The sequence below is a fragment of the Pelodiscus sinensis genome, chromosome 14 (genome assembly GCF_049634645.1).
Source record: "Pelodiscus sinensis isolate JC-2024 chromosome 14, ASM4963464v1, whole genome shotgun sequence".
NCBI lineage: Eukaryota > Metazoa > Chordata > Testudines > Trionychidae > Pelodiscus > Pelodiscus sinensis.
In genome coordinates this window covers 33,737,116-33,763,272 of record NC_134724.1, presented here as the reverse complement: position 1 = coordinate 33,763,272, position 26,157 = coordinate 33,737,116, and the positions used below count along the sequence as shown (strand labels likewise).

General features: G+C 48.4%; 1 protein-coding gene across 1 annotated transcript in view; it reads left to right on the top strand.

Moving 5' to 3' along the window:
- The window catches only part of LINGO1 (leucine rich repeat and Ig domain containing 1), a 478,102-nt gene that overhangs the window by 154,124 nt on the left and 297,821 nt on the right, over positions 1-26,157 (top strand). Inside the window, exon 3 of the mRNA XM_006126248.4 lies at positions 3,362-3,405. The gene's annotated coding sequence lies outside the window, so the exon portion shown is untranslated. The remainder of the gene's footprint in view (positions 1-3,361; positions 3,406-26,157) is intronic.

The window sequence follows — 26,157 nt, the reverse complement described above, 5'->3', positions numbered from 1 at the left end:
TTGTCAAGCCGAGACTTAAACACCTCTAGGGATGGCGACTCCACTACTTCCCTAGGTAACCCATTCCAGTGCTTCACCACCCTACTAGTGAAATAGTTTTTCCTAATATCCAACCTGGACCTCTCCTACCACAACTTGAGCCCATTGCTCCTTGTTCTGCCACCTGTCACTACTGAGAACAGCCTCTCTCCATCTTCTTTGGAACCTCCCTTCAGGAAGTTAAAGGCTGCTATCAAATCCCCCCTCCCTCTTCGCTTCTGCAGACCAAACAGACTCAACTCCCTCAGCCTCTCCTCATAAGTCATATGCTCCAGCCCCCTAAACATTTTGGTTGCCCTCCGCTGGACCCTCTCCAATGCGTCCACATCCTTTTTATAGTGTGGGGCCCAGAACTGGACACAATACTCCAGAAGTGGCCTCACCAATGCCGAATAAAGGGGAATAATGACACCTCTGGATCTGCAGGCAGTGCTCCTCTTAATGCAACCTAATATGCCATTAGCCTTTTTGGCTACAAGGGCACACTGTTGACTCATGTCCAGCTTCTCATCCACTGTAACCCCCAGGCCTTTTCTACAGACCTGCTACTTAACAAGTTGGTCACCAGCCTGTACCAATGCTTGGGATTCTTCCATCCCAAGTGCAGGACTCTGCACTTGCCCTTGTTGAACCTCATCAGATTTCTTGTGGTCCAATCCTCCAATTTGTCTAAGTCACTCTGGACCCTATCCCTGCCCTCCAGCGTATCTACCTCTCCCCCTAGCTTTGTGTCATCCACAAACTTGCTGAGGGTGCAATCCATCCCCTCATCCAGGTCATTAATAAAGATATTGAACAAAACCGGTCCTAGAACCGAACCTTGGGGCACTCCGCTAGAAACCGACCACCATCCTGACATCAAGCCGTTGATCACTACCCGCTGGGCCCGGCCTTCTAGCCATCTTTCTATCCATCTATCCACCGTCCATTTATCCAATCCACATTCCCTTAACTTGCTGGCAAGAATATTGTGGGAGACCGTATCAAAAGTCTTGCTAAAGTCAAGGTAGATCACATCCACTGACTTCCCCATATCCACAGAGCCAGTTACCTCATCATAGAAGCTAATCAGATTGGTCAGGCACGACTTGCCCTTTGTGAATCCATGCTGACTATTCCTAATCACTTTCCTCTCTTCCAAGTGCTTTCAAATGGATTCCCTCCCTCCATGATTTTTCGAGGGACTGAGGAAAGACTGACCGGCCTAAAGTTCCCTGGATCGTCCTTCTTCCCTTTCTTAAAGATGGGCACTACATCTTTAAAAAAAAAATTCTCACTCACAAACACAGGGGAAAAACAAAACAAAACAAAAAAGCATACACAGCAACCCTCACTCACAAACACAAGCTCAGCACACAGTAAGAAAGCCCCAATAAGAACACACACTTCCCTCAAGAGTCCTGTATCTGCTTCTCCTTTACCTGAAGAATTCCCTCTCTGAACTCCTTGGATATGTCTGCTAAAGTGTGCAAAAAGAGAGGTCATGGCTAAAAATACGCCAATTGGTTTTTAAAGCTAAGCACGTTCTGTGTGTCTGGGATCTGAACCAGTTTTAATTATGTAAGACATGCATAGAAATTCTGTAAAACTCCGCACAAATCTGTTGCTTATCATAAGAGAACCCACTAGCATCTTTTCCGAGTACATACTTAGTAATTAAATGACCAGGCTCATTCTGTCCAGCCATCTTGAATGACTGTATTTGCTTTTGGGTGCGTCTACACAGCGGGATTATTTTGGAATAACAGCTGTTATTCTGAAATAACAATGCGAGCGTCTACACAGCAATTCTGGTATATCAAAATAAATTCAAAATAACAGACAGCTTATTCCGACTTCTGTAAATCTCCTTCCACGAGGAATAACTCCTATTCCGAAATAGCTATTTCAGAATAGCTGTAGTGTGGACGCTGCACTGCTGTTATTTCAGAATAGCTCCTCCCCTAGGCCATTCAAAGTAATTACACCCCAGTGCTTCCTGGGGTTCTTAATCAAGGTAGCGCATCCACATTAGGGGAGCCTGCCTTGGACTAATTTTGAGGCTTCCCTGTAGTAGATGTGCTATTTCGAAATAAGCTATTTTGGAGTATTTCTTCTGCAATAGCTTATTTCAAAATAAGTGTGCTGTGTAGACGTACCTTTGTGAGTAGAATTAGTCTGAGGAGTGAAGTGTGTGTGTGTGTGTGTATCTAATTTATGGTTACCCAGAGTCTGGCAGTGGTAGCCATATCTGCGATAGCTCTGATTGAACTAGTGTGCTAAAAACAGCAGTATAGCTGCAGCGGCACGAGTGATGGGACAGTTTAGCCACCGGGGGCAGACTTGTGATTTCAAACATAGCTGTACTCGGGGCAGCTAGCTCATTGTGCTGCCATGGCTGTTCTTCTACGCCTAGCCTGTAGCTTGGTTAGAGGTGGTGCGGATAGCTTTAGCGAAGCTGGCAACTCACCGTCCGGGTTCGGTATCTGCTTTAGCAGTACGACACGTTCAGAGGTGTTGTGGGGGAAGAGGGATGTGCCCACATGTAAGGGTGGAATATCACTGAAACAAACCTATGCTACCCATTTCCAAATCAGAGAAGGCTGGAGATGTTGGGCCAAAAGGGACCTCAAGAGGTCATCACATCCAGCTCACTGTACTGAGGCAAGGCCAACTAACCCTCCACCATCCCTGACAGGTGGTTGTCCAACCTGTTCTTAAACTTTCCAATGACGGGGATACCACCACCTCACTTGGGAGCCTGGCCCAGAACTTAACTACCCTTCCAGCTCCAAAGTTTTCCCTGGTATTTAGCCTAAATCTCCCTTGCTGCCAATTGAGCCCATTGCTTCTTGTCCTACCTTGCATAGACATGGAGTCCAATCAATCATCACTTTCTTTCTAACAGCCCTATATTGGAAGCCTGTTATCAGCTCTCCCATCTTTTCAACCTTTCCTTATGGGTCAGGGTTTCTAAACCTTCTTTATCATTTTAGTTGCTCTCCTTTGAGTCTCTCCAAATCGTCCATTTTTCTTAGTGTAGTGCCCAAAGATGGATGCAGTATTGCAGCTGAGGCCCCAGCAGTACTATGTCGAATGGAACACCTACCTGTATCCTACATATGACACTCCAGGAGGATATTGGCTTTTTTTCCCAAATTGGATAAGAGTCATCAATGTGATGCAGATGGGAAAAAGGCCAATATCGTTCTGGGGTGTATTAACAGGAGTGTCATATATAAATTCCCAGTCCCCCAGAAGTGTCACTCTGACCCATCGCCCACCAATGCTTCTTGCTGTGAATGATCTTCCTGTAGAACCACATCTCTCTGTTCTTTTGCAGGTCGTTTAGTTGGAGCAGAAGGTCCTTGCAAGATTTCTTCACCGGTAAGTGCTGTACCTTTTCCCATGGTCCTATTACTAGCTGGTGTTAGAGCATCTGTTTGTTATGCTCTGTGCATTTGTGTGTGTGATGGTGCTGGTTGTTCACTCTCCTACACCGGAGTAACACTAGTGCAACGAACAGACTCACATCAGTGTGCTGAGGATAGAATGAGGCCCACCAAATACACTGCGTGGCACAACCCAACCCTGGTGATTGTGGGCTGTTGATGAGACATACAGCAAATCAGAAAATGAATCTTGATGGTTGGGTTCTGAAATTGATATCTGTTAATTTTAGGGTTTTTTAAGGCAATAAAGAAAAATATTGTGGGTCTGCTCTTCCCCTTACACGCAGGAATTCCGTGCTGGTACGGCCCCTGACTTTGGTAGTGGTGTTGCTGACTCACACTGATGTAATCGGCCCTTGACTGTTCACAGGCTCTGCTTTACATGGCGGTGTGTGTAAAATCAGCGTACAAGCATGTGCCTGTGTGCTGCTGGGCCACCGATTCCTCCCCTGTGACATTTAAAACAAATACGAATGTGTGCACCGTGTAAGTGCAGCGATGTCTGTTCCATGATAAAATGGTCTGTTACCACTAGTGTTGCATGTCTGTGTAATCTTCAAAGGGAACCGGCGTGGGCACCCTCCATTCTGCTTGGCCACATTTTGATGGACGGAAACTAGAAACTTCAATTCAGTAATTGACGTGGTGATTTAAATAAATGCTGGGATGCCTCTAAATCCTCCTAGCAGACAGAGTGTCCCTAAGGGCTAGATTGGGAGGACCTTTTCAAAGATCAGAAGGCAAAGTGTGATGTAGGAGTAGAGCAGCATTTCCCCTCAGGGCCTTGCACCGGAGCAAGGTTTAGTTAAAGAACAAATGGAGCAGTTTTGGGTCTGTAAGAAAATGTGAAAAGTCAAAGAGGCAGGAGACCTGGTTTTACCTGCATTGGATAAGTTGATGTTGTCATTTGTAACCTTTCCGGAGATGGGCTTATTTCAGACCTGCCTTTACAGATGCTCTTCCGCAGCTACCTCGTCCCTGTATTTGTTTTCCATTTGTTATACAAAGTGCAGTAGCAAATTACACATGAAGTGTATTAAGCCTGGCCACTTTCCTATCAATTCTGGACTTGTCGATTTCAGCCAGAGAGGGACTTGGCTAAACTTTAAAAATGAAAAATCACTTTATTAAAAAAAGGAAAAGCATCTGAGGTTCTTAAAAATACAAAAATGGTGTGAGAAATGCTGCTATTTCAATGAAAGGCGGCGTTTCTAATACTAAATGTCCAAAGTCACTTGATATTTAGGAACTATTGGAAGGCACGCAAATGACATATAGGTACATTTTTAATGTATAGAAGTTTTTATAGTATATTTAAGTGGCAGCATTCGTTTTATTAATAGCACAGGCTATAATGAGGAATTCTGGCTAACATGGAGAGTTATTTATTTTGCAGAGTAACTAAACCTAATGATAGAGCAAAGTTAAAAAAAGAAATGTTTACATATGGGCATGACTTCCCTGTAGAGAAAGGAAAAGATGAGGGAAAACTCTATTGAAGCTCGTTTCTGTGCTTTGGGAACTAGCAACAGGGAAGATGTGTGCTTCTGCTCTGGGGACCATATGTGAGAAGGTGCATGTCAAAGTCGCCCCCTGTCCTGGATGCAAATGAGCAAAGTGAATTCTGGGTAACATGGAGGGTTAGTAGGAAATTCAGAGGAATATTTGTGGGAAATTTCTTACCTGCAATCACTGGCTGAATACTAGAGCAGTGGGCCTGTTCATATGTAATATCTCCCAAATCCCTATTCAACAATGAAACAAACCCTAGAGGCCTTAGTGAGTATTCATACTGCATCCCACGTGACCACCCTGCAGCAGCAGTGTGCATGGTAACCACCCACTAAAGGTGTTCTCTGCTGGGCTAAACCGAGACAGAAGTGGGGCCCACGTGCCCCAGAAGCATTCCAGACCTCCAACATCTCACATTCCTCACTTTGAGCCACCTCCTCCTTCCATTCCGTTCTGTGCCCCGCCGCTCACCATGAGAAGTGGGGTGCTCTGCTGTTCTACTGCTTTGCATGGATTCAGTGGCCTCCTTGCAGGGCATCTTGTTGTCTCTACCCTGCTCTGCTGGCCTGTTGTTGGGGGAAGCATGGGGTGGTATGCACATGGGGGGAGATGGGGGGACACTGGTATGGAAGGAGGGGAAAATTGGGCACACCGAGCCCCTTGAGGGGGCCATAATATGGGCAAGGGGGACCACAGAGCCTCTATTGTGGGGGGATGGGGAGACCCTGGCAAGGGGAGGGAATGGGGGAAACAAAGAGACTCCCTGGCATAAAGAAGGTCTGGGGGTTGCAGGCAGGGGGATGGGAGGGAGCTTGTGGGGGGATGGAAGGATGCAAGGAGCCCCTGGTATGTGCTGTGAGCTCAGCCCACACAAGCTGCAAAGTTCAGGACTCTTCCCCTCCCCCAGTTTAGCCATCCAGTAAATATCTCAGGGCAAACACGTCTTCCGCAGCCGCACACCCGCTGTCCGAGGGGCTGGATTTGCACAAGCACAGCAAGCACGTGCCTGGGACCCGGATTCATGGTGGAGGGCCCCAAACTGGTGCACAGACAGAAAGAATTTCACTTCCCTGCGTGCGTAGCCCTGCGACCTGACGTGTGGGGCGGCAGTGCCACTCACATTTAATCCAGCTGTCCCTGTGCCATGCTTGGTCTCTGCCCACTCACGCCAGTGGGGCAGCTGGCCGGATCTGAGCAGCATTGCCGCCCTGCACGTGCCAGGCACAATGCCACCCGCGAAAACGGGTGCGGCTCTTTCCCTGGGGGCAGAAATCTGTTCCAATGGGGGAGGGGCAATGGCTTCTCCCTGCCCTCCCCCCCCAGTGTGTGTTTCCTTAGCCCCTAGGACGGGTTAAACCTGCCCTGGCTGTCAGTGCCTCATAGATGCCAGTCACCAGTGGAGAGGCTGTGCTGCACAGCAGGCAGGGAGGTGAGGGGGTGTGTCGGAGAGGGGCAGGGCTAGGGGCACTCTGCTGGGCTAAACCGTGACTAGATGTGAACAACTAGTCCATAGTCTATCAGAAAGAGGCAGCGGGGAGCAGAGGGGAAGGAGGGGTGCTTCGAAGCGGCAGCGCCACATGGAGCCTGGGGTCAGACGCTTGGCTGTTCACGGTGCTGCTGCTTTGAAACACTGCGTGTGGTCTGACGCCGGGCTCCTCACGCCGTTTCAAAGCGGCAGCACCACACGGAGCCCTGGGTCAGTGGGGGAGTCCCCAGCTGACCCTGGGCTCCATGCAGCGCTGCCGCTTTGAAACGCCGGGGGGTGCACAGGGCCAGTGGGAGACTGCCCCACCGCCCTGTGCTCCCTGCAGTGCTTTCGCCTTTGACATGTAGCAACAGCCCTAGGGCTGCATCGCCTATTCGATTAGTCAATCGAAATGTAACATCCCTCGGCAGGGCTGAAGAGAGAGGGACTCCAGCTTGTTACAGGGATATTCTGCAGCCAGCCAGCAGCAGAACTGGCTCAGCTAGAGGCTGTTGGCACCATCCTCTGCATGCGAGAGCCCCCCCGCTGCGGTGGAGCCTCGGATCCCGGTGCTAAGAGGATCCAGTTTTAATCTGCCTCTGAGTCTGCTTTACTCAGAAAGCCTGTTAGCGGCAGATGATAGGTGTGTTAGCTCAAGTGCCCGGCTTGTTTCACTTTGATAATCATCCCTTAAAAATATGGGTCGCCAGGCACTGCTTATGGAGGAGTGGGTAAGGCCAGGCTGTGAGGCAGGACTCCTGATTCTTTTCCTGGCCTTGCCACTGACTGACTGTGGCTAACTCCCTCCAGATCACGTATTCAACAGGCGTGTCTCTAAGTCAAAGCCCCCATCTCTTCCGGAGGTGCTGAATACCAGCAACTCCCAGTCCCTGTGACGTCAATCGAGGTGTCCTTGACTAGGATAAATCCTGTGGCTGATAAGCTGCTTGCTGAACCTGCTTCACTAGGTTAGTTCTGTTGCCTTCGCTTCCCCCTACCTGGAACTTGGTACAGACCGATTCCTGGGCCTTCTCCTGAGATGTTATTAGCACTTTTTTCAAGGCAAACAGTGTTTATCTAGTGACATCAGACCAGCAAACTGCTCAATAAGATGCTGTTGGCTAGTAGGGAAGAGGCACCGGATGATGGGAGGGGAGCAAAGATTTCGTCCGCATTCCTTCCTTGGTTTCAGCGGGGTGTGCCGTCGAATTTCTCTCTCTTCCAAAGAAGGCCTTTTTCCTTTGTGCTCATGGGGTGTGGAACGCAACACCTTTAACCCAGAGCATGGCCGAAGAGTTTAGACACAAGTGTGGCAAGGAGCGGGAGAAAGGGTATTGAGAAGGAAGTCATGTGGAGAGCGTGGGGGCCAACAGCCTCGCTGGGCCCTGCGGAAGGTGGGGGGAGGCCTGGCTCCCAGCTCCCCAAAGGGGAGAGGCTTTGGGAGGGAGGAGCAGGGCTGGGGACAGCCAGACAGCCCCCATGCCGCCCAGAGCGTACCATGACACATTCCTCTCTCCCCCACCCCGGGAACCCTCACAGCTGCCTGGAGCGCCCCACGTCGGCACCGATTACTGGGCCCGGGGCTCCAGCTGCCACTGCTGGAGCTGTGGTGGTTGGAACCTCAGAACAACTGCCCTGCCTCCCCACCGTCAGCAGGCCTGGGAGAGAGAATGTTACTTTTGCTCCCAAGACCCCATTGAAATGGTAACCCTCAAATAAGGGGGTGGGCCAGATTTAGCTCTCAGATAAACCCGCTGACTTCGCTAGTTACCCAGATCTGCTCTTGCGTAGCCAAGGCTTGAATTAGAGACGTAAAATCCCATTTCATCAGGGCTAAACGTTATGTCTAGCTGATTAACCGCTTAAACGGGGGCGGGCAGGGGCTGCTTCAGCCAGGCTAGAGCGCCCCCTGCCTGCGGTGGGCCCCACTGAGCTAGAGAAGCCCCTGCCCGCAGGGGTGGGAGGACTACTCCAGCTCCCGCCGGTTAACCGTGACGGGTAAGTTACCCATGATGGGTAAGCTTACCTGTTACTCTTGTACATCCCTAGTTTGAATCATGATGTAAAGAAGTCTGTGTTGTCTGGCTGCGTGGCTGTTCCACGTTATGTCTATTCTAGTTTTGACTGTATCCAGATTTAATAATAGCCACGGTCCCGGAGCGTGTCTGGCTGAGGTGCTGACAGTGCAGCGATTGTCTCCGTCTCCTCTGGGAGCTGACCGGAGGGTTCTGAGGACTCCAAGGGAGGTTAGTTTGGAGAGTCTTCCCCACGCCCATCCGCCCCCATGGCGCACAGTCCCAACCCTGTCAGAGTGCGTGTGAGCAGACCCAGAAAATGAGGTTCTTTCTTTGCACTGAAACAGTCGAGAGGCTCAAAACATATTTACAGCTCGCTCCCGACATTGGCAGCCTCGGCACATCGCCACTTTCAATCCAATTTACTGTCCCCGACGTGACTTGGTGTTTCAGTGGGAACTTTCTCACCTCCCTCTGATCGAATTCATTTAGGAGGCTGGCTGCCTTGCACGTACTGGCTGGTTCATGTTCAGTAGGGATGGTGGCATGCTCATAATGTGACTGGGGAGGGAAGACCTCCCCCCCCCCTTACTTACACCTCTGGACAAAGCACTGATGTTTTTCCCACTGTCCACACAACATGGAGAACAAATTCAGAAGTGGGTGTGCCAAAGTTAAACACCAAAGGCACAGAGGGAGGCAGATAAAATGGAGGGCTGAGGCGCCTCTACTTTCCATCCTCCTGTGAGAAGGGGACGCTGGCACCCATTACGTGCTATAAATGTAGCTCACTGATAGGCCTCAAAGCATGATTGTGAATGGGGAATCAGGATTAGACAGGTGGGTGTATGTCTAGGGGGGTCCTTCACGGTTCAGAGCTTGACCCTACGCTTCTCAACACTTTCATGAATGGCTTGGAAGAAAACAGACGGCTCATATTGTACCTGCAGCAGCTGGTTGTGGCCTTTCAGAGGGTTTCACTGAGTCCATAACTGCCCTAAACACACAGGGCCAAATCCTGCCCTCGTTTGCACCTTCAGTTGCTCCATTGACTTCAGCAGAGTAGCACCTGGTGTAAAAGCAAATTCCAGCTCCTCTTCTTTTGCTAGCATTAGCTTGTGGGCAAGCTGCTGCCTAGATGAATCGGAAGCACTTTGAAGTCCTTCATGTGCTGGAAGCAGTCCAAGGGAAACGTCAGGCACAGCAGCAGCGAGGAGTTAGGGTGCTTGGAAACTCCGCGTGCTGGAGAGCTGCCTCCCACCAGGAGGAGAAGAGCACGTGTGTGTGCTTGTGTTCAAGGGGGCACAGAGAAGGGTAGAAGAAGCCAAGTGGGAGGGACAAGGAATGGAGAGGGTAAAAAAGGCAACGGAGGAAGTGGTGGGGAAGTCACAGGTTCTCCATCATTTCTTCATGTTCCGGCCTTTCCCCAAGTGAGGTAATAGGTTCACTGCTTTCATCTCCCAAATCCTCTTATGATCCTCCCATTTCACAGCCCTCGCTGCCACACTGTGTGTTAGCAGAGATAAAGCTCCCCTTCCACACGGGGCTTTTCCCCTTAGCTTAGTTAACCACCGTCTACTGTGGCAAACAGTCTTATTGGGAGATGCCCTGAATTTGGCTCTCTTCTCACCCTAGGTGCCTCCTGCCTTTTTTTCTTCTCTTGCTTTCTCTCTGCCCCTTTCCCTCACCCTCTCTATTTCCTGCAGGCTACATGGCAGTCACATGGCTGTGATAAATGAGCTTAATCTGCGCTGCAAATTAATCACATTGTCATGCTGGCAGAGGGAGAGGCAGCTGCATGAAATGCCTGAATCTCTGGCTAATTTATCACAAGGCCGAATGCAGAACCCCTCCAAGGTTTAACACTTCTTCAGCTACCCTCTGGGTCTGCGCATGCTCAGAAGAGCAAGCCGCAGCAAAAGACACAGACAAACTAACTCAGGGCTGGGCCTGGAGAGTTAATCACCTTGGAATGGGAGTTCTCCTTTGCAAGGACCTGGAAGGACCTTTTGTGTCTTGCCATGCTTTGCGACAGGGAGCAACTTGGCATGCTGGGAACTTCTTGTTCCAAGCTGAGGATTGGAATTCATGGGCCTGGGTGTGTGTCAATGAAACAGAATGCCTGAAAACCGTCATGGTGGTCTCTTGAGGTGGCGGATGAGTATATATAACGGTACAAAGGGCTTGCTCCTATTAGAGGATTAGCACATCCCAGGCATTTAAAAATATAGATGGATGCTTCTGACAATAAAACCTTCCCAACTGTCAAATATGCTTTCCAAACAGTGCCATGCTGCTTCTACTACTCATCCCATTGCCCTGGGCCAAGAGGTGAGTCTTTCGGGGTTAGCTGAGACGTTTGTGTGCGGATCTAGTCATGCTTACCGTGAAATCAATTCTGCTGGTCCCTGCACTTCACTGCTGTGCAGGAAATTGCCACCTAAGGTGTGGGTCTGCCAAGTATTTTCTCTGCAAGGAATATCACGCGGGCAGTGCTATCTATCAATCACACCTTGCATATTTTGCTGCAGAGGCTGTCATGGGCTAATGGGAAACACAACTGTAGCAACAAGGATTCTAAGACTTCCACAAAGGTGGAAATCCACTAATGGTGTAACCTGGACCTGTCTAGCTAGCCTGATGTAACTTTGCCTCTTAACTGCTGGGATGCCATTGAGCTGAAGATGTGCTTGTTATCCACCACAGTCTACATATTAATCCCTTATAACTAGATCTTCTGCTAGCATAGGACGGCTGCAGATCCGTTGACTCATGGGAGTTTTACCAATTTACACCAGCCAAAGATCTAAGACACTAGACATTTGAGTGCTCAGTTCCTTCGGTCACTCCTGGCGGTGCACTGAGGGTTAGCTTGGGGACCTAGTCATTGGCTCTAAAAGTCTAGCTTGTTCCATGTCAGTGGACTCCCTCCTTTCTAACACACAGATCTAGCTGGCTGGGTCACGGTATGTTTCCTGTGTGATTTTAAGTTGCTCATGCCACATTCTCTGCTTGGGAGCATGTGCTCCGAGGGACCAAAGCTTTAGTTCATTTCTTCCTGTGAAAGGAGGCTCTAGGATTGTTATCAAGAAGCTTTTCGGCCAGATCCAAATGATTTGTGCAGAATCTGCTGATGAAGCAGTTCAGCCCGGCATATGGCTTGGTCAGCGAGTGCGGACGTCTTTTTGATGAGTGGGAATTTCCAAAGCTCTGATCTGTCTTCTAGAGGTCTGAGTCTCTAGCTAACAAGACTGTAACTGGCATTAACCAGATCCTCCCGAAGGTTTGGATTCTTCCGTGGGCTGGCAGCCCATCGTTAGCACCAGCTGCCATGGACCGTGGTCCGGGGAAGTACCTCTGTGGATCTGGGCTGTATTGCAGTCTCCATAAATGCATACAACGTTCACATTTTTCAAAAAGGGGTTTGAGAGAACTCTGTTGTCCAGTCTCTTTCCAATGCAAGGGCTTGAGTCTCAGAATGCTAAGCAGAGCTGTGCAAACAGCAAATAATTAGAACCCTGCGCAGTTACAAGATTTGAATCTCCATCCAATCTGCAAACACGACCTGCAGATATAAAGTGAATATCTGCAGATTTGCAAAGGGCTCTGCAAATACTTTATTTTTGATGAACATAGTCCCTTTTTGTTCTGCTCATAGCCTACAAACAGAAGTTAGATAAAATATAAACTTTTTCTGCCTTGAAAGCTTCAATGTAATAAGAACAGCCAAACTGCATCAGACCAAAGGTCTATCTTGCCCAGTGTCCTGTCTTCCAACAGTGGCTGATGCCAGATGCCCCAGAAGGAATGAACAGAATAGGGAATCAACACGTGACCCCTTCCCTGTCACCCTTTCCCGGCCTCTGACAGAGACTAGGAACACCATTCCTACCCATCCTGGCTAATAGCCATTTTTTAAGGAATACAGGATCTGTCAGAAAAGGGTTTATTTTCTACAGATCTGTGTCTAGACTGCAGCTTTTTTCCCGAAAAAGCTCCGTTTCGAAAAAAGTGGCAGCGATGTTTATGCTAATGAAGTGCGAGATATTTAGACCACTGCTTTATTAGCAATTTCGACATGCCTAATCTACATCTCTCTGTTGACAGAGAGGTGTAGTCTAGACACAGCCCAAGTGACCCTGTTAAAGTCCTGGTCTTCACAACCTCCTATGTCAAGGAGTTCCAAAGGTTGACTGTGTGCTGTGTGAAGAAAAACTTGCATTTGTTTTAAACTTGTTTGCTACCTATTCATTTAATTTGGTGACCCCTAGTTCTTATGTAATGGGAACAAGTAAATAACTTTTCCTTATTCATTTTCTCCGTATCTGTTATGATTTTATAGACCTCTACCATATCCCCCCTCTGATAATCTTCCTGCTCATGGCATTTCTCAGAGATTTACTAATCCAAGAAGTGCCCTGGCTTAGAAGTCTTTTCCGCCAGAGAAGAAAGGAATGGAATGTTAAAGGCCAAGGAAGTGTGTGTTGGGAGGGTCCTTGCCATGGCTGCTACATGGGTAGAATATTTATGGGCTCCAGTGCTTACTGCTGTATAGTCTCCTAAAGGGAGTCCCATGTAAGCCCTCCTGTTTTGTTCTATTTAATTGTTTAATGGTATGTTAGGGTCAGAGTCGGTGAAAAATTTTGATATTTTTTCTGCAGAAAACTTCAGTGAAAATGAAAGAAAAAATAGGTTAAAGCCCCTGAAACCTAAAGCATTTTGATTCTGAGATATCATTGAGGTTCATCATGGGAGTTATAGTTTGGGTACCTCGTATTCCCAGTCTCCTCTGTGAGCTAGGGTTCCCTGGCTGGACTACATCTCCCAAGACACATCACAGTCTTATCTCATCATTATGGGAACGTGGCAGGCACATGGCTGCAGTGCATCTTGGGATATGACAGCTATCTGGAGACACATACTATGACACATGTTGCTCTGGTGAGCATACAGCTTGCTGTCAAAACTGTTCAGCTGGAAAACGTTTGGCCAGCTATAGTTGCAAGACTGATACTTGTTGGTGTACATCTTTATGGGTGTATCTCTACTGAAGTACAGTGGACTCGCTCATGCCAAAACTTTAGAAGAGGTATTCCTTCTACTACAGTGGAGTGGGACCAAGCTACGTGGTGAAGCTTAAAGTAGTGAGTTTGAATCATATAACACATCATCTGCTTTTCCAGAAAAACTTGCCAACTTTCTACACTGGCCGCTTGAATTTCCGGAAAAGCACTGACGATCTCATGTAAAATCATCAGTGCTTTTCTGGAAAAACTATGCTGCTCCCGTTCGGGCAAAAGTCTTTTTCTGAAAGACTTTTGCGCAAAAGGGCCAGTGCAGACAGCATAGTTCTGTTTTCCGAAAAAAAGCCCCGATCGTGAAAAAGGCAATCGGGGCTTTTTTGTGGAAAACCGCGTCTAGATTGGCCACGGACTCTTTTCCGCAAAAAGTGCTTTTGCGGAAAAGCATCCTGCCAATCTAGACGTGCTTTTCTGGAAAAGTTTTCCGTTAAAAGCATTTTCGGAAATTCATGCCAGTCTAGACGTAGCCTGCCTGTATGGGACGTGAGTAACTGTGTCCGAGTAACCACACACATTGCTACAGCTCACACAGAGAAACTAATGAATGGTGCTACTCTGTGTGACTGTAGACAGAGAAAGGTGGATTTTTGTGGGAGGGGGCACTCTAACGTGTGTTTGAAACTTGGTTTCACTTTAGATCAGTTCTTATTCTATCCAAAGTAGTTTTTCCAGCCTTAACATGAGGACAGTTCTGAGATGGGAACTCAAGAGTAGGAGGCCGACTGCAAAACCGGCATTTGGGTGCACATGAGGGCAGGAGAGTTTGTGTCCGTGCTGAGTTCCTCTGAGCACTGATACAACATGTAAAGTCACCACAAATACCGGCAGAACCAGATCTCTGCTCCATCAAGCTTTCTGATAAAAAGCAGTGCCTCCCAGCAACTCCCACTCAGGAGCTATCTTGCAGTCCCGCTCCTCAGCTGTTTTTCCCTTATAACGCTCTCTGCCTTCTACTACTAAAAAGGTTGACAAGCTGGATTCCCATTCTGGTATCCAAGCGTTCAGCAGGTTCTCCCTTCCATTCTCGGCCTCTGGACTGCGACACCTTGTGCGTGCACGGATCTCTATTGCTCCGATTGCAAGGAACACCAGCCCTGCTCATTATAGCACTATGTCGCTTTTCATGGCTGGAGCATATAAGCTCTAAGACTGTGGAGAGCTAACCCCCTCCTCCTCCCTCCCCTCTCTCTCTGAGGTCAGTGTTTCTGAACAGTGAAGCAAGGGAGGCCTGAGGTTTCACTGCCAGTTGTGATGTCTGGGCACTGTAAATGACCCATCCACTCTGGTGTAAATCAGTGCAGCTGAGAGGAGACTCTGGGGCAATAAAGGCAGCATGGCAGGGTGCACATTCTCCCTAAGCATGACTTGCTGTCTGTGCTGACAGTAAGGCCTCAGCCCTGGTTTCAGCTCCCCATCACTTCCTGTTCTGGGTAGCGAAGCATGGACTGTGTGCCCAGAAAGGACGTTGGCGATGCTGGTTTCTAGAGAGGGTGTCGAGGGCCTGGCTCTGTCCCCAGGTGTTCTCCCAAGCCATGTCAGTGCCCTCCAGCACTAGGGGCTCCAGGAGATGGCAGGCCTGTGCAGTGAGCGCACAGGTGCAGCACGCTAGGAGAGCGCTGATTGATCTCTTCAGAGGGCCCGGCAGCCTGCTTACCCCACAGAGAGTGTTTTCAAACGTCTGTCAGAGCCTCTCCAGCTGCTCGAGCTTGGGAAAAGCCAGCTAATTGTAGCTATTTTCAGCCACTTTGCTGCAATCTCCAGTGATTGCTGCCGAGGCTCTCAGGCCTTTAGGATTCAGAATTAAGTTTCCGTAAGGACATACACTCTAGGAATTCATTTGTTTAAATCGTCTCTCTGCAGCTGCGTGTAGATGCACGTCCACTGGGGCAGGCAGCATCAGGCACCCTGCAGACACTGCAGGCCTGCCCCCTAGAAGCCATCCCCTAATTTGCCACGTGTGTTATTCTAGGTGCCAATGATTGTGACAACCTATTTGCACATTGACACCGAGGTTGGGGGGGGTTAATTGACACCAATAGCACCTGTAATTATCTGATAGAAATGTAGCCGTGTTAGTCTGGGGTAGCTGAAGCAAAATGCAGGACAATGTAGCACTTTAAAGACTAACAAGATGGTTTATTAGATGATGAGCTTTCGTGGGCCAGACCCACTTCCTCAGATGTGAGGAAGTGGGTCTGGTCCACGAAAGCTCATCATCTAATAAACCATCTTGTTAGTCTTTAAAGTGCTACATTGTCCTGCATGTAATTATCTGGGCTGACAAAACCAGAGGCCCTTTTTGTCAATAATGTGTTGACTGCCATTTAGAGTTTCATCCCAAAAAGGATGACAAATGGAACTGTTTTGTGGAACAGGAATGTCAGAACAATTCGATTTTTGGAAATGTCCAAGTTGCACCTTTTCGTTTTCAATCTTGACATTGTCACCCTCTGGAGGTCTCCCGGTTAGTGCAGGGTGGGGGTAGGAGGAGGCTGAGGGGTTGACTCAGAGGACTGCATGGCAGCTGCTTCTAAGCTGGCTGCTTCTCTGAACCAAACCCTAAATTCTCCGAGGCTTGTCCATCACGAGCTGTAATATACAGTGAGTTAAACTGTCACTTAAAAAATTTATGGGGAAGCTGCCTTACTAGTCTCCTTTTAAGGTTATACTCAAATGTAAACTCTGCATCCCCCCCAGGGGAAACTGCAGACTGTCATCATAAAAAATGTCCCTGTGTATCAACACCTACATATATTGCTAGCCCTGGGACTGGAATGCAGGCCAGCACACGGCACAGCTCACGTGGCTGTGGATCGGAGGGAAATCTTCATTCCTGCTTTTCATTTGTCATCATTTCCCGGTGGCATAAAAGTCAGATGGGTACCCAGGCTGCGAACAGAGGTCCTGGTATCAGCCTAGAAGCCTGGTACATGATTTATTTAAGCTGCAATGAATAAACCGGCTCCTCCCCTCCTGTCTCCAGCCATTTTGAAGTGTAATTATGATCATGAAGCATGACATTTGGGAGAGGCCTTCCGCCTGCTGCAGGCAGCTGGCTTCCTGACGAAGGCCTCCACAGCCCAGATGCGCATCTCGCCTGCCTGGTGCAACCTTCCTGTTCTTTCATGTTGTTAGGAACCTGCTCCTCCACTTCGCCCCCTTCCAAAAGCTTTCCTCTGGATCACGCCCCCTCCCCCATGAGAGGGGAGGAGCTCAGCCTGCTCTGAAGGGTCAGCTTCAGATGTGCACCCACACCTGGAAGTTGGGCACCAGTGAGAGGAGAACATCCACATCTCCCCGGCCCTTGCAGCTGTGGTGTTTAGTTGCCCACTGTGGTGTTTAGCTGCCCACACCCTTGCAGCTGTGGTGTTTAGTCATGGTACCTGAACCCCTTGGCTCTGCCCTTTGGGCCAGGAAGGCTGCAAAGAAGGACTGTTCAGAACACGCCCTGCTTCTAGTCTGCTCAGGTAGCTCAGGAGACCCTGCAGTTCAGGGCAGAACCAGTAACGTTAGGGGCCTGTGGCCCTAGGGAAGTGTGGCTGAAGTCTGGAGCACAGATTGGGGCTGGTTCTGACTTTACCCCCAGCTGGATCCTTGCCCTCCCTCTTTGCTTCCTGAACCCCAGCTATCATGGAAGCCAGAGATGGATCAGAATTACGGCGTCATTCTCCCATCACCCGGGGCCGGCACAAGCCTGTTCCCTGCAGAGTCTTGTCCAAGTTAGTGGTAAATGTCCCTAGGGTTGCCAGATGGTTTCAACAAAAATACCGGACACACTTGACAGTACATCGCAATCTACATTACATCTGATTTAGAAAATACCAGACAGTTCTATTTTCTCATTTCTATTTTCTCAATTTGTTTCCCGAACAGAAAGCTCAAATACTGGAGTGTCCAGTTCAAAACTGGACACCTGGCAACCCTAAATGTCCCAAGCCAGCCGTTCTCAGCTTGTGCAGGTTTTAGGGGGCCATCAAGCAGAGCCAGCATTAGAGGCATTGGGGCCAGGGGCAAGAGAACGGAACACCCCCACGCCTAGACACTCAGTGCTGAAGCCCATGGCTCTGAGCCCTTTTACCCAGGGCTGAAGCCAAAGCCTAGAATCATAGAATCATAGAGCTGGAAGAGACCTCAGAAGGTCATCAAGTCCAGCCCCCTGCCCAAGGCAGGACCAATCCCAACTAAATCAACCCAGCCAGGGCTTTGTCAAGCCGAGACTTAAAAACCTCTAGGGATGGAGATTCCAGCCCCTCCCTAGGGAACCCATCCCAGTGCTTCACCACCCTCCTAGGGAAATAGTTTTTCCTAATATCCAACCTAGACCTCCCCCACTGTAACTTGAAACTATTGCTCCTCGTTCTGCCATCCGTCACTACTGTGAACAGCCTCTCTCCATCCTCTTCGGAGCCTCCCTTCAGGAAGTTGAAGGCTGCTCTCAAATCCCCCCTCACTCTTCTCTTTTGCAGACTAAACAAAACCAAATCCCTCAGCCTCTTCTCATAGGTCATGTTCTCCAGCCCCCTAATCATTTTGGTCTCCCTCCGCTGGACCCTCTCCAATGTGTCCACATCCTTTTTGTAGTGGGGGGCCCAGAACTGGACACAATATTTTAGATGTGGCCTCACCAGAGCCGAATAAAGGGCAATAATGACATCTCTGGATCTCCTGGCAATGCTCCTCCTAAGGCACCCTAATATGCCATTAGCCTTCTTGGCTACAAGTGCTCATATCCAGCTTCTCATCCACTGTAATCCCCAGGTCCTTTTCTGCAGAACTGCTACTTAGCTATTCAGACCCCAGCCTGTAACAGTGCTTGGGATTCTTCCATCCCAAGGGCAGGACTCTACACTTGTCCTTTTTGAACCTCATCAGATTTCTTTTGGCCCAATCCTCTAATCTGTCTAGGTCACTCTGGACCCTATCCCTGCCCTCCAGCATATCTACCTCTCCCCCTAGTTTAGTGATATCTGCAAACCTGCTGACGGTGCAATCCATCCCCACATTCAGTTCATCAATAAAGACGTTGCACAAAACCGGTCCAAGAACAGATCCTTGGGGCACTCCACTAGAAACCGACCGCCATCCTGACATCGAGCCTAAGCACCTTAGCTTTGCAGGGACTGCTGTGTATGGGTCCTTGGGTCACTGCCCTGCTCCCTAGTGCTGGGCTTCCCTTTTACAAGCAGAAATCCAGTTATTTTGTCCCAGGTAGGCTGGGGAGTTGGGGAGTTGAACCTGGTAGGCTGGGGAGTTGGACCTGGCCTGTTGCGGGGCAGGTCTCAGAAAGAAAAGGTCGAGAACTCCTTTCCTAAGCTGTGGGGTACCAAGCTCCTTCCTTGAGCAGCTGCCCTGGAGCCTAACGAGTCCCATAGTTGTGAAGCTGCTTCCGGGTATTCAGCCTAAACTTCCCCTGAATTTCCACCCTCCCTTGCACAGCACTGCCCGAGGCAACTTCCCTCCCTCCTTAGGGCTTCGTCCCTCGGACAGCTAGAGACTTGGGTCCCCCTCAGAGGATTGCCAGTATCCAGTGCTGCTCCAGTTCCTAGGCTTCCCCTGCTCTTGTGCGGGCAGAGGAGAGTGTTTCGCAGCCAGGCAGGGAGCCTGAATCTCCTGGGTGGCCGCCCAAGCGCACAGGGAACACTGCCCAGCTGTGGTGTTTCTAGTGACGGGTTTGGAGACCTGCTATTCTCTGGGGGCCAGGCTGGGAGGGGCTCCCAGGCTGCCTTGTCCCTCCGCTCTGTGGGAAGGACAGCTGGAATCAAGAGAAGGCAGAGAAAGAGGCAGTGAGGAGGGTGGCTGAGGGGGTCCAGCAGCAAGTTGCCCGCATGGGAGCCACTCAGCTGGGCTGTGATATGGCGCATGGGGTGCTTGCCAGCTCTGCAGTGCAGGGAATGTAGTAAAGGGCTTTTTATCACCCTCCACTTTGGCCGTTAATACTTCCTGTCTAAGGCTTTTCTACCCATGGCCATTTATTTCTGCCTGGCTCAGGTGGGGAAATGGGGAAGGAGACTGAGAGCCCACAAACCTTGCCCAGGGCTGCTGCTGGATTTGACAGTGGTGGGAGGAAGAAAGGCTGGAGGAATAGCCACTGTCTGGAATACAGAGTTATCGAGCTGGCTGGCTCTTGCCAGGCAAGAGATGGGTTTATGGTAGAGATTGAACTGGATGAAAGGGAGACACTGAACAGACACGAAGGAGACTGCACAGCTCATCCTATGTCTCCTGAGTGGGGAGGATCAGAAACCAGGTCCCATTTCTACATAGCTGTTCCCCTCTTCTCCACCCTCACCCCTCACAAGGTTTTGCCTCATCCTTGGTAAGACAGAATGGGTGAAACAGGCCTCCGGAGCCCCCTCACCAAGGCCAAAGCCTCGTCCTGACCCAGTCTTGGTATTTGGTCCTATTTAATTACAAAGACCCCTTCCCCTATCTTACATGCCGGTAACATTCCCTCACACACCACACAGCCTGCTTCCCTCTGCTGACTGAGAGCTGGGCACTACCTACATTTGCTCTCAGCTCCAGAGGACCCTCCTATGTTCGGGTATGTCTACACAGCAAAGTTATTTCGAAATTACTTTACCAGTGTCTCCACAGCCAAACCGCTATTTCGAAATTAAATTGAAATAGCGGAGGGCTTATTTCAAAATTAGTAAACCTCATTCCATGAGGAATAGCGCCAATTTCGAAAATGCTATTTCAAAATAAGTGCTGTGTAGATGCTTATTTCAAAATAGGAGGCCTCCAGCCCTTCCCAGGGTGCCCTGGTGGCCACTCTGGGCACAACCAAGAAAACTCCTCTCCCTCCCTCTCTCCCCAGAGCCCTTAAAGGGGTTGACTCTGGCCACAGTGCCTGTGCCAGCTCCAAGCCTGCCAGCCCAGAGCCAGCCGTCACTGCACCTAACCCAGTGGTCCCAGCATGAGCCAGGCAGCCAGTGCCAGCCAGCCCTCCACTGCTCCCCAGGACCAGTCTGCCAGCTCCCAAGAGCATGCCAGAGGCTGGAAAAGGCGGGCGCCTGCCTGGTCCAGTGTGGAGATCAGGGACCTAATTCAGGTTTGGGGGGATACCTCCAACAGCCATGATCTCCGCACTAAATGGAGGAACACAACCGTCTACAGGCAGATGGCTGCCAGCCTGGCCACCAAAGGACACATGCGAACCCAGGAGCAGGTTCGCATGAAAATCACGGAGCTGCGGTAGGCGTATGCCAGGGCCATGGGGGGCAGCTCCCAACCAGGGGCAGACCCAGACCCCTGCCCCTGTTTTGATGCTGTGGACTGCATTCTGGAGGGCAGGATGGTCTGTGCTCCCCAGGTGGTCATCGACCCTGGGGTAGGGCTTGCTGCCTCCTGCTGCTTCAGCCCCTGCTGCCTCCCCAGCTACCGTTCCTCCTCCCATTCCTTCTCCCCTCCCGCTTCTTCCTCCCCACCCTCCCCACACTCCCAGGGACACCGAGGACCCTGCACCCATGGTGCTGGGAGACAGTGGGGCCAGCAAGACCCCCCCAACCCTGAGCCCTGAGCTTCTCCTCCCCATTCCTCCCCCTGCCAGCTCCTTCCTCCCAGGTTTCCCTCTCCTTCCTCCCCTCTCCTACCTTCTTTCTCCAGTCTCACCTCAGTTTCATTACCCCTCACCTCAGTTTTGTAAAATAAAGAGACTTTGTTGTAACAAACACGTGTCTTTTATTGTACAGCAGTAAGGGGGTTAGGGCAGGGTAAGTGGAAGGACGTGAGGGAGGAATGAGGCACAAGCCCCCAGTGGGGCACACCAGGGAGACTGTTACTGCCTGCAGAACGTGCTGCCAAGCTCGTAGCAACACGTCCAGAAGAAGCACCCGAGTGCCCAAGGGCACCTCCAGCTCGATGCTGCAGAGTGCTGTGTTGTCCTGAGTGAGGGCAACCAGAGCACACAGAGAAAAAAATGCTCTGCTGTCCCTCAGTGAGGTAGGCAAGCAAGCAGGGAAACCTTAGAACCGGCTGTCCGGAGGGGTCCCTTTAAGCACAGATCTCAGATAGCCTTAGGCAGCAGCCACACAAGTTAACTCCTGACCTGATGCCCTGCCAGAACTGGTTCCGGATGGCCTTAAATGCGATTCAGCGTCCTATCAGTGTGGATGCGCTATTTTGAAATAGCAAAACACTATTTCGAAACGCATTTTGTGTCTAGACGCGTTATTTCAAAATAAGCTATTTCGAAATAACTATTTTGAAATAAGATATTTCAAAATAATGCGGTAGTGTAGACATACTCTTCTAAACCCAACAGAATCCATCACCATCACTTTACACCCACGCAGCAGTCCCCATGTCTCACACATACTGCATGGACACCCTTCTCACACACTCACCCAACCCCAGCACATCCCTCTCTCGGTTATCCCCCCCCCATCTCTCTCTCACATGTTTGGTGCTGAAGCTGAAGAGTAGTAAAAATGGGGTTTTTTCAGTGCTATAGAGTCTGTGTGAGGTGGTTGAAGGTGTAAACAATAAAGTGTGTTAACTAGAGAGGGGCAAAGAGGACCATGTTCAGATGTGGGTCTGAATTAGGTTTCAGTGGGGGCCTAGCATTTGGATTCAAGGTTGAATGAGTCCAGAGGCTAAAATTTATTTTCAATGGCATCAAAATCTTGCTAGGCTAAGGGTCTGCCAAATATGACTCAGAACAGAACCAAATATGGCTCTTTTGTCATTCCCAGAATACAGACAGCTTTTTAAATTAAAATGAAAAATTCTTTCCAAACTTTAAAACTGCATAATTACTCATGTCATGATGATATTTTTGTCTAGTTCACCTTTAACTCTTCATTTTAACAACCATCTATCCTCTCCACTCGAGGGTCGTGCATATTCTCTTTTTATATGGTTGGTCAAGAAATCTTTCCATCATCATACTTGATGGTGAATTCTGTAACTCCCTAACAGTAAATATTGTGAAGTAAAAGAGTGAAAGAAATTTTCAAAAGGAGTGAACAGACTTGGATACATTTGTGGATAGGTCTGGATCCCCACACGGTCTCATTTGTCGTGAGAGACTGTTCTCAAACAAACAAACAAACAAACAAAAACGAATTTCATGACAAAACTTGCAGCATTTGCTACAAAATACCCTGAAGGTGACACATGACAAAAGCCTGTGAGGAGCTGTAGCGAAAAATGAATGTTGGACAAAATAGCCTGCTGGCATGGTCAAAAAAAGGTGGGAACTTAAACTCCACAAGTATTGCAGGCTCATGCAGCATGATTTGAGAGGGAAAGCCTTTCACTGATCAGGATTATGTGAAGAGATACATGCTAAAAATTGGTCATGAACTATTTGACAAGTTTCACACCAAGGACAAAATTTTACAGAAATTTTAAGACATGCCATTATTGGCAAAAACAATTCATGACAGAGCTGTGAAAATGGCCCATCAACTCGACAAGGAACAAATGCACAATTTGACTACAGCTACTTTTTTTTCATTTGCTTTGGACAAGACAACAGACATAGGTGATGTTAATAGGTTGTGTATTCTGGGACAATATATTTGTGGAAATGCTGTGCACGAAGAAATGATTGAGCCAATGAAAAGTCAAACAAGGGGTGAAGACATCCTTAAAACTGTGATGAACTTTGTAAACAAGAAAGAAATGCAGTTGGATAATCTTGTGTCTGTATGTATGGACAGTACACCTAGCATGGTCAACAAATACAGGGGATTCCTTACTCTTGTCAGAAGAGCTGAACTTTTGAACTTTTGTTGCATTGTGCAGTCCTGTGGAATCAAACTTGGAAATGTAATGGGACTGGTTGTTCACATTGTCAATTGGATTGTTGCCCAAGCCCTTAATCACAGTCAATTTCAGTCACTGCTTGAGGAAGTAGATTCTGAATACCCCAATCTACTAATGCACAATGTTCACTGGTTATCTCATGGCAAAGTTTTGTCTCGTTTTGCCGCCTACATTAATGAGATTAAGTCATTTGTTGATATGAAGGGTGGCAAACAACCCAAGCTTTCAGACTGTGACTTGTTGCTCAAGTTATACTATGTTGTCAACATTACCCGTCATTTGAATGAGTTGAACCGTAAGCTACAAGGGCAAGGAAATATAGTCCTGACTCTGCAGCAGGCAGTGTTTGGATTTGAGTCAAAATTGACTGTCTTCATCAAAGATATCGAGACAGGCAGACTGGCACATTTTGAAAGATTAGGAATGTTTTGTGATTCGTATCAGAGAGAGAATCCAAATAATAGCCTTCATTTTCAGCAGCTTGCCAGGTTTGTTTCTGAGCTTCTGATGGCATTCAAGTCTCGTTTTGTTGTCTTTTGCAAACACAGTGCTCTGTTTAAGTTTATGATTCGTCCATATAAAGCATCCATTGAATAACCGGATTTGACAGTCATTCCAAGCATCTCAGCCAGTGATTTGGACATGGAAATAGCAGATTTCAGGAAGCAGGATATCTGGGTGGAAAAATGTGTCCAGCTGAATTCTGATTTAGGGTGTGTCTAGACTACCTAGTTTTGTCGACAAAAGTGGACTTTTGTCGACAAAACTATACCAGCGTCTACACTACCGCTGAGTTCTGTCGACATAACGTCAACAGAACTCAGCAGTTTTGTCGACGCTGGTATACCTCATTTTACGAGGCATAACGCCTTCTGTCGACAGAACTCTGTCAACCGAAGGTGTTATTGCCTGTAACATTGCATCCAGACTATGGACTTCTGTCGACAAAGCAGCCTGCTTTGTCGACAGAACTCAATGTGTCTGGACGCTCTTTGTCGACGGAAGTTTTGTCGACAGTATCTGTCAACAAAACTTCCGTCGACAAAACGCGGTAGTCTAGACGTACCCTTAGGATGCTTTGCTCGACAACGTGCAGAATTGGTAAAACTGCACAAATGGGCTGACAGGAAGAAATTGGAGCACGATGATAATCTGATTCTGCAAACTTGGAAAGAACTCCCTGTCACATACAATACCATGCAGAGTGTCAGTTTGGCCTTACTTTCAGGCTGTGTCTAGACTGGCCAGTTTTTCTGGAAAATCAGCCGCTTTTCCAGAAAAACTTGCCAGCTGTCGACACTGGCCGCTTGAATTTCCGCAAAAGCACTGACTTCCTACTGTAAGAAATCAGTACTTCTTGCGGAAATACTATGCTGCTCCCATTCAGGCAAAAGTCCTTTTGTGCAAAACTTTTGCGCAAAGGGCCAGTGTAGACAGCTCAGATTTGTTTTCTGCAAAAAAGCCCCGATTGTGAAAATGGCGATTGGGGCTTTTTTGTGGAAAAGTGCGTCTAGATTGGCATGGACGCTTTACCGCAAAAAATGCTTTTGCGGAAAAGCGTCCGTGCCAATCTAGATGCTCTTTTCCGAAAATGCTTTTAACGGAAAACTTTTCCGTTCAAAGCATTTCTGGAAAATCATGCCAGTCTAGACGTAGCCTCAATGTTTAGCTGCATGTATTTGTGTGAGCAGACTTTCTCTCATTTGAATCACATCAAAGGCAATTTGCGCTCAGGATCGACATAAGATAGCCTGAGTGTGTGCATGAAGCTGAATTTGACCAGTTATGATGTAAACTTCAAAGAAATGTGTGAAAAAATGCAGCAGCTGAAGTCCTATTAAATAAAGTCTTTGAGTGCAATGTTTCATTTATGCTATTATTAATCAGTATGTCACTTATCAATAATATTAAGTTGTACATTTTCAGTCAGACAAATGGGCATTCTTATACTGGCTCTTTGTTGAACACTTGTTCTGAATTTTGATGTAGTTTCACTCTTTGGTTTGAAAAGGTTGCCGACCCCTGTGCTAGGCAATCTCATGGTATATCCACCATCTTGGACTGGATCCAGACATTGTGATGTTTGCAGCAATTCATTTGCAATGTCTTTGTTTTCTCTGGCGTGAACTTGTCACAGATTTAAACTTTCTCCGCCATTACCACTTCATCTCTGCCTTTTCCCAGTGGTCTCTCACTCACTTGGACAAGCCAGTATAAGGCAGTCTTGTAAGTGTTTGCGTGAGAGATAGAGACCACTTGATATCTCCAGAGATTTCCCTCCAGATTCCCTGAAACAGAGCTGGTTAAAAATGGGAAGCTGATGTTTTGACATTTGTTTGTGTTCCAGTTTGGGACAAAAAGTCCAAACAGCCACTTTTTTCATGGAATGGAAAGTTGTGAACATTTTGGATTGAGAAATGTCAATGTTTCATTTAGTTTGACATTGTCCAACTGAGCCGCCATGGTGCCTCAGATGCCCATTGTCCTTTATGGTCTGGGCTCCCTGGCCAGACTGCTTCTCCCACACTGCACTTTAGCAGGGGATTTCCCATGATGCAGTGCTTTGGTTCAACCCAAGGGGAAACTGCCATGCATCATGGGAGATGTAGTCTTTTGCTGGGAAGCCTGACCTTAGAGGGGAATGCAGACATGAGGCAACACAGCACCTCAGAGCACGGGGACAGTTCGACGTCCAGTTGACCCAAACCCAAATGTTGTTGAGATCTGGCCCAGCAAAGCAAAATGTTTTGGGTTGACTCAACCCAACACAAAATATTTCATTTAGATTTTTCCCAGTGAAAAACCAAATAAATTCATCTATATTAATTTCCCCTATAAAC